Here is a 13359-nt window from a genome sequence, read left to right on the forward strand (position 1 = left end):
TTTTTCGACCTTGTAATCTTATTATAATAGAGCAAAAACGTATGCGATGAAAACGTCTTCTTCAAATCAAATAAAATTAACACCCTCTTAATTAACCCTCTTAATTACGTTTAGACTGCTGAGACCCCTCAGACCTTTGACGACCCTTTAATTCCCCCAAGACCCTCAAATCCACCAAGACCCAAAATACTGTAATGTCGGTGGGGTAGAGATAGTTTAGACGAGAGTAGGGGGAAAAGGGGGGTTCTGGGACACATAAAATTTAACATTGAAGTCAATGGGGAAAATTAAGGAAACTTATTGACTCACACCCCCTCTCTTGAAAAATTACACCCCTTTTTCTCTCAAAAAATTGCGTCCACTTTTTACGAAGCTAATTTACCAACTACTAAAACACATATAATTTAAAATTGAAGTCAATGGGGAAAGAGCTAAAAAAAACTTAATAACTGGATTTTCAACCAGATTTCACCCTCTTTTGGGACAACCTATTTCCAAATATTAAATCCTCAATCGACCTAACTACTACTCATAGGTTCTAGCTCACCTCAAATTTAACATTGAAGCCAATGGGGAAAAGTATGGAAACTTATTGGCTCAAACCACCTATCTTGAAAAATTACACCCCTTTTCTCCCTCCTGAGCCCCACCCACTTTTTACTAAGCCCCGCCCACTTTCCCTAAACCTTGCCCATGGCTTGAAATGCCAGGCTTCAAAAATTACACCCTTTTCTCCCTGCATTTAACTTATTAACTCCCCCCATTTTTCATTATACTCATGCAGAGACCCAACGAATATTTGTGTTTCATTTTTAGGTAATAATTTAATTATCTTAGAAGAACAATCACCATCTAGAATATTGACAAATGTTATATTAGAATTTAACTCTCGGTTTAGGTATCGCCATTGAGCTGATATGAAATGATAAACTTCTCTTAATGTTCGTGTTTGAGCACCTCCCGAGCCACATATCATTTTGAGATCGTAGTAAATTATTTTCCCCTCAATCTCCTGGCAACCATTAAAGTTTTCAGTCCACTCAAGGATGTTGCCTCTTAGAGATTTTAACTTATTTGTATTTAAATTTATTCGCTTATTTGTTTTACCTACTCTTCCCCCTTACCTGTTATTTCTTCAATAATACTTATTTGATATTTCTCACATTCATGATTTTTTCCATTTATATACCAAGGCTGTATATACCTCCACTCTAGTTTGGTTAATGCTTGGTTCTATCATTTATATACTAGTAAAAAAGGCCGCGGTAGCCCGTTAAAATCCCTAACCCCCCTTTTTATCTTATCACATATATTTTTCTTAATACTTATACCCATAAGTCCCTGGTGTTGGGCTAGCGGCTAGGGTGCCAGCTTAGGATCCAAGGATCCTGGGTTCGAATCCCGGTCGATTGCTGAATTAACGCCAGGGGGGTTGACTCAGCCTGTCATCCTTCCGAGGTCGGCAAATTGAGTACCAGTACACTGGTAATTCCCTGTTTATCGTAAAAAGGCGACAAACAGGGTTGGCGGCAGGAAGGGCATCCGGCCGTAAAACATTGCTTCAAAAAGGGGACCAAAAAAACAACAACAACCACGGTCCCCGAAAAGGCCAACCCCCGCTTTGCGGGGAAAAATGGCCTCTAAACGGTGGGGGGTATACCCATAAGGGACACTATCAATTCCATTTTCTAAAATACACCTCTTATCATCAAAAGCTCCTAATGCCTTCTTATTCACCTCCTCTGTATATAATTGATGTTTATAACTTCTTGTCGTATTCATTTTTCTGAACTCTTCTTTCTTTAACGTTAAACAATTATAATAATTTTCAAAGTTTATTGTTTCTTTAATAACATTTGTCTTTATTCCTTTCAACTTTTTATTACTCTTTTCAATATTATTATCAATATATTTATAAGCATAAGCCTTAGACCTCAATCCTATAAATTCACTCATCACCTTACCCCCCAATTTATCCTTAAACTTTCCAATAACCTTTTTATTTTTTGAAGAAAACAACTTATCACCCGGCTTGTAATTACTTGTATCGTATACATCAATATCATCAATCATATCTGAATAAACATCTTCTTTATCAATTTTCAAAATAAAACTATCTGTATCCATATAAAGGAGATTAACATCATTTTGATATTTCTTCCTTAAGTTATTGTAAAAGTAATAATACATTAATGACTTTGATAAATCAAGAATTGATGTTCCAATATAAATATGCTTATCCATTTCAATTCTTTCTTTAACCAAATGGGTAGCACAAAAGTTCCCTGAAAACACCTCTGCTCTTTGAAAACTGGGTCTATTTATTACTTTTGTTGCTTGTTTCTAAGATGAAGCAAGTCTTATGTTTTGTCTATTCCTAACATTTTCCATCGTCTTTCCAAATACAGCATTATTCATCAATTTATAAAAGTCCTCAAAATCTGTCTTTGCCTCTGTTCTTCTCTTTGTATTAAAATCAATATACTCCTTCAACCAGTGTCTTTGATTAAACTTTAAAACTCTATGAATCTTCTTCACTCTTAACCCTGCTGATAAACATTGTCTCAAGTTCCTTTGGTGTAAAACATAATTTCCTTTATTATATAATGTAGTAAGTAATTTTTCTGTTGATTTACCTTTTGTATTAAATGATTGTTGATAATCGCTTAACCATTCTTTTCTTGGTCTTTCTTTATCAGGAGCATAAGGCAGATCTTTATGTTTATTATGAAGTTCTTCAAGATATTTCAAATCAACCTCAAAATAATATCCAATTTTAGCTTTATCCAATTCTTTGTGTGTGGAGATAATGGTATCCTGTAAAACCTTTTCATAATCTTTCTCTTTAACCCACCTAAGTTCTCCATAAGGTAGGGCTTGAGACATAGCCCATCCATACAAATTATTAGCATCATAATACATCAAATATGAATTATCTTTTGTAGCATCATAATTTGAAAGATATTTGTTGTTAGCTTTAGCATATGGACTCGAACATACTTGAGATATTCCTCCTCGTTTAGCCTTTTCTATCATCAAAAGCATATCTACATCACTGATCAAATCCAAATCCTGTTTTGTCATTTTTAACGTAGCACTCCAAGCTAAACCAGGAGCAGTGTAATAGTGGGCGGGGTCTAATCCATCGGAATTTTTATTATGACAGACGCTTCTAAAAGTCTCAAATACATCAGCCAATAGTAAGACATCAGTTTTAAGATACAAATCATGATACTCTCCAAGTTTCTTTATATTAAACTTTATCCAAACATTTTGTGCTTGAGTATAATCTTTATCAGTTATATGACTTTTATTTAATTCGTTATAGAAATTTTATTTCGAGGGAAGTTGTGTTTCTTTAAATCTCTCAAATGAGTCCATATAATCATACGGATATATCCCCTTTTGTGATAAGAGTTCAATCTCTACTTGATTTGTGAAATACTCTGAAAGACTCGGAAAGTTTTTAATATTTGATACCAAGTTAGATAATGGACTTGTCATAAACTTGAATGAGTCAACAAATCTTATATTAGTTATAGGAGATGTTTGAATTTTTTTTGTGAATGAAATGTATTTCTGATCTGTGTTAGGAATTGCTGAAATGTCTCCTGATCTGTGTTAGGAATTGCTGAAATGTCTCCAGATGTCTTTGAAAGTTCATTTATAAATAGATGTGTATCATAATGTGCATTGTTGTGAAGAAAGACTGGAATGAAAGGGGAGTTTATAATTAATATTACAACTTTGATGAGCGGACCTCTATATTTACCAGTGAGATGACAATGATCTCTAACCTTTAGGCCTTCACCAATTTTCTCCTCACAAATATGACAGATGGCATTTGGCTGCCCAAATTCTGTTTCTTCTTCTTTTGTTAAGGACATTGGTTTATCTCATTATCTTGGTTAATCGAACACAGTCTCTTTCTAGTCGTTTTACAAACTCCTCTGGGGCATCTTCTCCTCTATACTCCTCTAACTTGTTATATTCATCACCTACGGATGATTTGATATAATAACAGAAACCACAAGGAGTATGTTTTTGATATTTACTCATGTCAGACCCTATAGGGTCTGGAGAAGCAGTATCTATTTTTTCCAGGAGACTTTCAAAGTCAGCATATATCACGAATGGAAGTTTTATAGTCTTGTTGAAATCTTTAAATGATATGCTTGAACCTACTTTTGGCATATTAATTACGGTGGACTTTATTTGTGCTAGGTTTTCGTTGTTGCACCTATTCTAAACCGGGGTACACACCAGGAGTTGATGAATGTTGTTGATGAATTGTTGATGAATGAATTGTGAATTCTTGTTGATGAATGAATTGTATTAATGTAATTATCTACAATGTCCTGAATTATAGGTACACATTGTTGAGAACCGAGTTGTGTGAATTTTTTATATAGTCTCTCTTTCAAAGTGCGATTAAAACGCTCAATAACAACTGCCTTTCCTTCATTAAAGGTGCTGTATAATTTAATGCCATTATCTTTAAGACGTTTTATGAATATTTTGTTATAGAACTCTGTTCCCCCAGCAGTCCATAACTTCTTTGGTTTTCTTTTACTTTTACTAAATATTCCACTGAAAGCTAACAAAAGAGTTGTTTTTCAAAGGAACAACCCAAGCATATCTACTCCTCAAATCAATAATGGTTAAAGCATATTTGTATCCCTTATCATTATTTAGTTCAATTAAATCAGCGGACCAGATGTGGTCGGTGCCTTAAGAATAAACCTTCCTTCTTTTAAACTTTGTGATTACTGGTCTATGTAATTCATTAGCCAAAAGCTCCTCAGTCTTGATGTCATCATCAGAGCTTAATCGTTTTTTGAGGGTGAAACACCTGGAATGTCAACCCCAAATCCCAACCTCAATTGAGCACTTATCAATTTTTTCACGATAAACCTATCAACTTTCTCTCTCAGCGTTGGATTTTGCATCAAAGACAAATTATACAACATTTCTCTGTCGAATTTATGTTTTTCAGTCAACGTAGTGGTATTCCCATAAGCAATATCATGCTTCATACACACTTCATCAACCCGATTTAGAGGTTTAGACCAAGGTTTAGGATTGTCAGCCTCATCTAATCTTTTATACAAGTTTGTTCCTGGACGCCAGAAAGAATACCCCGGAAGGTGCAATTCCCCTGGAATTCCAGTTGTTGTAAATTTACTCCCTGACAAAAACTTTTGTATATCTCCCCCACTTTCATGCTTAGAAATGAATTGACACTTTTTAGAGCCGCACACTAAACATAGTCACGTAAAAAAGTAAGTACACCCCATGTAAAGTTTTGAGTTTTTCAACATATTTCAACATACAGCTATTTGATCTTCATTTCAACAATATTGATAGATAAAGGTGATATAATATAACAAATATCATGAAACATTTACATTTTGTAGTCCATTGCATAATTGAAATAAACATAAATGCAAATTTCGCATGTGGAAAAAGTAAGTACACCCTTGGCTCTAATAGGTGGTATTGCCCCCTTTGGCAGAAACAACCTCAAGTAGGCATTTCTTATAACTGTCTACCAGTCTCTGACATCGACTGGGAGAAATTTTTGCCCACTCCTCCATGCAGAATTCTTTCAGCTGTGCGATGTTTGAGGGGTTTCTTGCATGCACAGCTCGTTTCAAATCCCCCCACAACATCTCGATGGGATTTAGATCTGGGCTTTGACTTGGCCATTCCAGAACCCTCCATTTCTTTTTTTTCAGCCATTCCTTGGTGGATTTACTGGTATGTTTAGGGTCATTGTCATGTTGCAAGGTCCACCTTTGGTTGAGCTTCAACTTTCCGACAGATGGCCTCAAATTATCCTCAAGCACCCTCTGGTACAATGAAGAATTCATAGTGGATTATATGATGGTGAGCTGCCCAGGCCTTGATGCAGCAAAGCTGCCCCAAACCATAATATTTCCACCACCATGCTTTACAGTTGGTATCAGGTTCTTGTGGTCAAATGCTGTCTTTGGTTTTCGCCAAACATGTCTTCTGGTACTGTGGCCAAATAGCTCGACCTTTGACTCATCTGTCCAGAGCACATTGTTCCAGAAGTGCTGGTCTTTGCCTAGGTGTTCATTGGCAAACTTTAGTCTTGCCCTGATGTTCTTTCTGGACAGCAAAGGTTTCCTCCTGGCACACCTCCCATGTATATCAAATTTGTGCAGCCTCTTTCTAATGGTAGACTCGTGCACTTTGACCTCAACAGTGGCAAGAGCTACCTGTAGGTCCCATGATGACATTCTGGGGTTCTTCGAGACTTCTTTCAGCATTTTGTGGTCTGCTCTCAGGCTGAACTTGCTGGGGCGGCCTGGCCTGAACAAGTTGGCAGTTGTTTGGAATCTTCTCCACTTGTAGATGATCTTCCAGACAGTCGAATGATTGATTTCAAATTGTTTGGAGATCTTTTTAAATCCCTTCCCAGACTCGTAGGCATCTATAACCTTCTTTCTGAAGGCCTCAGAGAGCTCTTTTGATCTAGGTATGGTGACGCCACACACTTCAACAACAAAGAGCAAGCCAAACTAAATGTCTGAGGTTTAAATAAGACAGGTTCCTCCAAGATCCTCTCTAACGATGTTCTAATCATTTGCACCTGAGCTGGTGCACCTGATTCTAATTTTAGGTATTTGAAGTAGTGATAAATGTAGGGGTGTACTTACTTTTTCCACATACGAAATTTGCATTTATTATTATTTAAATTATACAATGGACTACGGAATGTAATTGTTTCATGATATTTGTTATATTATATCACCTTTATCTTTCAATATTGTTGAAATTAACATGAAATAGCTGTATGTTGAAATATGTTGAAAAAGTCAAAACTTTACATGGGGTGTACATACTTTTTCACGTGACTGTATGTATTAACTTCTTCACTCTCCCCCCTTTCAATGTATAGAGAAGTATCCACTCTATTAGACTTTATTGTTTCCTTTTGAGAACTCAGGTCAATTGCGTAGATTGTATATAGACTTTTAAACGCAGTCATATCCAAAATGGGATCCTTATTACCATTGCTTTCACACACCTTTTGGTAAGACTTGTAGGCTTCCGCATAATCATTTTTTTCCCAATCAATTTCCAATCTATCTCACGGGTAAAATGTACCATCCAGAGAAACTCGAAGTTGTTTCACCTTAGCATTATCACTCAGCGCATTATTCTTATCAGTACCTTCATCTCCATCTGGTTTCTTAAAAATGAGCCATAGGTATCGTGGCTTTCCTTGAAGAACACCTAAATTCCAAGTGTAGGTAGTGGATTCCAGTTTAACGTGTTGGCATCTTCTTTTAAGGTATGATACATTTAGCGGTTTCTTTGAGTTAAGTCTTCTATTCAACAGCTCTTCCGTTTTAAGATTAGGAGTATATTCGCTGATATACCAACACAAATCATTAATAACAAATTTATTGTTAGCACCAAGAGCATTAGCAGTCCCAAAACATAATCTATTTACGAGATATCTATTTTACAGCAATCTATTTACAGCGAGGGAGCGAGCAATCTATTTACATTATCATTCCTTTGTAGTTGAAATCAAATTTTAAGACCATACAAAACTTTATCATAATCACAAAATCCAAATATACCTTTCAGAGGTACTGCTACGGTAAAACTATTCTCTGCTTTTGTTTCATCATTATACATTGCCTTCCTTTGACTATAACCAGGGTCTGCGTTTGTTCCCGTTGTCATACCAGGAATAAAACCTTCAACAGCTCCCTTACCCATTCTATCACTAAACGAATATAGTGTAAATTTCATCATTTCAGATGTAGCAGAGACATTAATCAATCGCTTCAACCTGTGTTCCAATATACAGGCGGACACTATCAAACATTTTCCAGAAGAAATCATTTACGAGTGTAGCATTAGTGTCATTGGCAGCCTTAGTGAATTTAAATTAACACATCAAGAAACTATCAGCTAGATTCAAGTAAGTTTGTGATTATTTATTTCAAAACTTTTTGTTCCGTTTGAATTCCAGTCTGTTCCTGTTATAGCATTTACCTTAAAATAGTCTTCATTTTTAGTGGAGTTTGAAATGATAATCATATCATCCAAATCATAGATACTATCAATATTGCTTCCATACTTGTATTTATTTAGTAAAAAAGATGCTAAAACTTTTGAAACCCTGACCGAAGTATTTGAATGATTTTTTGTCGTTCTTATGAAGATAGTTGAGTTTTGCCTTTTTTAATTTCTTTGATTGCTTGTAATTTATGAGACTCCTTTTTAGCATCTTTTATCCTCTTTATAGCACCTGCTACATTTCCCACGGCAGAAGCGGTTGAACCAATTCGGTCTTTATGTTTAAGAATGGTTGAACCAATACCCATTAGAGTATTAATTATCCCATCTCCTTTATTTCTAAATTTATGCCCTACACCCCGTTGTCTCTTCGGTTTATAGTATCCTCTGCCAAGAAACATACCTTCACCCGTATAGTATGGTGAAAGGAACATCCCACCCCCTGTAATTATTTTATATTTTCCCAACTCGTGTTTTCTCACAATAACCATTATTTATTTATTTAAAAACTTCACGTAGGTGAATTCTGATGGATATAATTTCTCCATTAAAGGAAATCATATGATTATCTTGATCGGTTATCCTAACATTTACTCTGCATATGGTTTTTCCTGACAGGTAAATAGACAAGATTTTTTGGTTCCATATTGAATTGATAACCAATCGGGGTTGAGTATGCGCTTAATGAAAATATTGTATTTGTTCTTATTCCATCGTTACAAGCACCATCAATCAAATCACAATGAATTTATACCAGAGGATATTTGAATAACATTATCACTGTAAAACGTCCCGTTAGTTTCAATCTTTTTTGAAAAGAAACCCAATAGCTCTCTGAATGAATTTTCAATTGTGAAATCAACTTTATAATTATTTTTAAGTTTAATAGTTGATTTTGAAGTATGTTTTTGAATATCTTTTGCAATATTTTTTGATTCATCACCTTGGTCTTTCATAAGACGGTCAATTTCAGAAGATATTTGAGACATCTCGTATGCTCCGGGTGAAACTGTTATTGTTTTATATCCACTTCCTGAATTATAACTAAACTTGTTGTTTTTCTCTGTGATATTAAACCGGGGTACACACCGGTGCAAGAGACGAGATGGAAGGGAAGTGGTGTGAGAATGGTGAAGGGTAGGCAGGGACAGAAATACAAGTTTGTGTGTTATCAGTACCTTGTGCCCGGAGGGCGTGCTTGGGGTTGGTGTCATGTTTTCTGAGGAGTTTGTAGACAGTGTGGTGAGTGTGACTAGAGTGAGTAAAAGGTTGATGATGGTGAAAATGATGATTGGAAAGCTCTTGGTGAACGTCATCTCGGGATATGCTCCTCAGGTTGGTCGGAGCGATGAAGAGGACAAGTTCTGGTGTGCAATAGAGAAACTGATGGAAAATGTGAAAGATGAGGAAGTTGTTGTGGTAGGAGGAGACCTAAATGGACATGTGGGAAGGAGTATGGACGGTTTTGAGGGAGTTCATGGGGGTTACGGATATGGTGTGAGAAATGGAGAAGGTGGAAGGATTTTGAAGTTTGCTGATGGAGCTGATTTGTTGATTTGTAATACTCAGTTCCAGAAAGAGGATAATAAGCTTGTTACGTACACGTCAGGTGGGTCGACGACAACCGTTGACTACCTGATGGTGCGTAGGCGAGAAAGGGGGCACCTCCGGGCCACAAAGGTGATCCCGGGGGAGGAGGCTGTTTCACAGCACCACTTGGTTGTCTGCGACATAAGGGTGAAAGGTGCGAGGAGAGCTCGGCGGGTGAAGTACGAACCGAGAATGAAGGTGTGGAGGTTGAAAGAGGTGACAGTGAGGGAGGCATTAAAAGAGAGGCTGAGTAGGGTAGAGGATGATGTGGTTGAGCTTGAAAGTAGTTGGATGTCAATGAAAGATTTTTTTTTGGGAGCCGTTGGTGAGGTATGTGGATGGACAAAAGGACCACCGAGGCACTCGGAAACATGGTGGTGGGATGATGAAGTTGGAAAGAGGCTTGACGAGAAGAGGAAGAAGTTCAAGGAGTGGCAGAATGCAAAGGGTTCGGGGGCAGAAAAAGCATAGCATGAAAGTTATAAGGCAGCCAAGAAGGCTGCAAAGAAAGAGGTAGCAAAGGCGCAGGAGGCATGTCGGAAAATGTTCGGAGAACGCTTGGATTCGGAAGAGGGTCAGAGAGCGGTATTCAGGATTGCAAAGCAGATAGCGAAAGAGAGGTGTGATGTGATGGGGGTGAGTTGCTTGAAGGATGAAGTGGGACAAATCATTGTGGACCCAGATGGAATTAAAGGAAGATGGAAGAGATATATGGAAATGCTGTTGAATGCAGAGAATGAATGGGATGGCAACATAGAGTAACCCAGTTTTAGGACCAGTAGAGAAGATAATTGAGGAGGAAGTTGAGAAAGCGATAAAAGCAATGAAGAGTAGAAAAGCGGGAGGGCCGACGGGAGTTGTGGGAGATATGTTGAAGGCAGCAGGAAGTTGGGGTGTGAAGAGAATGACAGAAATCTGTAATCTGGTGGTGAAAGAAGGCCGCATTCCAGTGGATTGAGAACTGAGTAACCTCGTCCCTCTATACAAGGGGAAAGGTGACCCTCTGGAGTGTGGCTCATATCGAGCGATAAAGTTATTGGAGCATGGAATGAAGGTATTGGAAAGGGTTTTGAAGAGGAGGATAAGGAAGAAAGTGAAGATTGACAAAATGCAGTTTGGATTTATGCCAGGAAGAGGAATGACAGACGCGCTATTTATTGTGAGGCAGTTGCAGGAGAAGTACATGGAGAAGAGGAAGAAGTTGTTTCTTGGGTTTGTTGATCTGGAGAAAGCATTCAATAGGGTTCCACGCGAAGTAGTGACATGGGCATTGAGGAAGTTAGGAGTGGAGGAATGGTTGATCAGAGTAGTGATGGCAATGTACAAAAGAGTGCGCACAGCTGTAAGGACGAAGGACAGGAACAGTGGGAGATTGAGGTGAAGGTGGGAGTGCATCAGGGGTCGGTACTAAGTCCACTACTATTTGTAGCTGTGATGGAGGTGCTGGCTCAGAACGTAAAGGAGGGTTTACCGTGGGAGTTGTATGCAGATGATCTGGTGTTGATTGCGGAAAGTATGGATGGACTGAAGGAGAAGATGAACAAGTGGAAGGAATGTCTGGAGACAAAAGGTCTGAAGGTGAATATCGGAAAGACGAAGGTGATTGCAAGTGGTAAAGCATGTGGTGAGGTGGAAAGAACTGGGAAGTGGCCGTGTGCTGTGTGCAGTAAGGGTGTCGGAGTGAACTCCATTCAATGTACAAGTGCGCTGAGTGGGTTCATCAAAAATGTAGTGGTCTGAGATGGTCATTAACCAGTGTGGCAGCTACATTCAAATGTAAGGTGTGCACAGAGGGAGCTGCAGATGGAGGAAATGTTGAGTTGGATCTTGGAGATGGCGTGAAGCTGGAAGGTGTGAAAACATTTTGCTACCTCGGAGACGTGCTGAATGGAGAAGGTGGATCAGACTCAGCAACGGTTGCTCGAGTGAGATGTGCATGGAAGAAGTTTCGGGAACTGAGTGGCGTGCTGATGAGGAGGGGAGTGTCGTTGAAGCTAAAGGGAAAGCTCTGCATGTGTGAGAAGTGTTATGATTTATGGGAGCGAGACATGGGTAATGAACGTAGAGCAGCAACAAAGGCTGGAAAGGGTGGAAATGCGAATAGTTCGGTGGATGTGTGGAGTATCGTTGAGAGAGAGGAAGACAAATGATGAATTGCGAAAGATGATGGGAATAGAGCCTCTGATTGGTGCTGTGAAGAGGAACAGGTTGAGATGGTTTGGTCATGTGTTGAAGAAGGATGAAAGTGACTGGTTGAGAAGAGTGTTGGAAATTGATGTAGAAGGAAGTAGAGGACGGGGAAGACCGAGAAAGACTTGGCTAAAGATGGTGGAAGAAGAAATGCGGGCAAGGGGGTTAACAAGGGGAGATGCAGAAAATAGGGCAAAATGGTGATTGTCATGGGGACCGCAAGGCTAACCCCCGCTCTCGCAGGGAAAATGGCCTTAAAATGCATGTTGTTGTTGTTGTTGTTGTTGTTGTTGTTGTTGTATATTAAACAAGGTATTATAAGTTTTCATTGAGAATAAAGATGCCTCATATTCTTTTGTGTGGTCAAGTTGTAGTGGGTAGGGGAATGAAGCTGTGTAATCACTCGTCGTGAAATTAAAACTACGTATTGTGCTTCTCATCTTATTTAATATGTTATAAAATATCTTTGTATTGACATTTATTAATTCTTTTCATATTCATCAACTGATCTAAAATGGCTGAGGCTTCATTAAAACAATTGTTCCCAGCCTTCCTACTACCTAACAGCAATAATAGCCTATTAACTAATTGTGATGGGTCATTTGGAAGAAAGCTAATTGATCGTCGCCAATTTGGATTGATCGTCGCCTCCATTAAAGCCATTTGAGCCATCCGCGAGCCCTGGTATTAACTGGAAGGGTTCGTGCGACAATATCAATACCTTTTCTTTTACAAGATAGAACTGTGCTGGTTCTTCTGTTGGAATGAGACCTGCTCTGGTTTTTGAATCCGTTGAATATTCATTGTTTTGAAGAGCTTCCACAATATAATTGGGAGGTTGATTTACCTCCTCAAGTTGTCGAAATAATCCTTTATCATCATATTCTAATTCTCCTATATCTCCAAGTTCTTGCTCCGTCATTTGACTAAAATCTTTGAGCATTTGAAGTTTTTTTTGGAGTGCATTCTATTGCAGGAACTGTAGACAAATCATTTTTTGTTGGGAAGTTTTTAAAAGCGGTTTAAAAAATTTCTCTTGTTTTCTTTGAAACGCTTTTTCACCTGTTAGTTTATCTGCGTTTCTTCTTTATGCCTTCCTGTTGCTTTACAACTTTTGAAACTAACTTCTGATGTTCCTTAAATCTTCTTGCTCTTTCTTGTGCATTCATTTCCTGTATTTATTTTTTGAAAAATATCATTTAGTATCTCATCTTGTTTCACAAAAATATATTTATATTTTCCTTTCGTGTGAGCCTCAAATTCTTTTTTACTACATAACGTAGAACGTCTCTCCAAAAATTATTTACATCTATTGAATTTAACTTGAATAAAATAAAATAATTGGCATTGTTTCTTATTGAGCGACGAGGGAGTTGAAAGTATGATTGACTGAGATAAATACAATTACAAGAAGAATGTCTCCCTCTTGTATAGTAGCTATCCATAACCGTTTGGTTTCTCTCATTTACACAATCATCAAAGATAACGAGGTTCTTTTTTGATTTATCTAAATCT

The 13359-nt window shown here is 37.8% G+C and overlaps 1 protein-coding gene across 1 annotated transcript in view; it reads left to right on the top strand.

Annotated features, from left to right (window-relative positions):
* The window catches only part of LOC144893007 (uncharacterized), an 812187-nt gene that overhangs the window by 466622 nt on the left and 332206 nt on the right, over positions 1-13359 (top strand). The gene's annotated exons all lie outside the window — the stretch shown is intronic.

The sequence above is a fragment of the Myxine glutinosa genome, chromosome 7 (assembly GCF_964187855.1).
Source record: "Myxine glutinosa chromosome 7, kmMyxGlut1.1, whole genome shotgun sequence".
Classification (NCBI taxonomy): Eukaryota; Metazoa; Chordata; class Myxini; order Myxiniformes; family Myxinidae; genus Myxine; species Myxine glutinosa.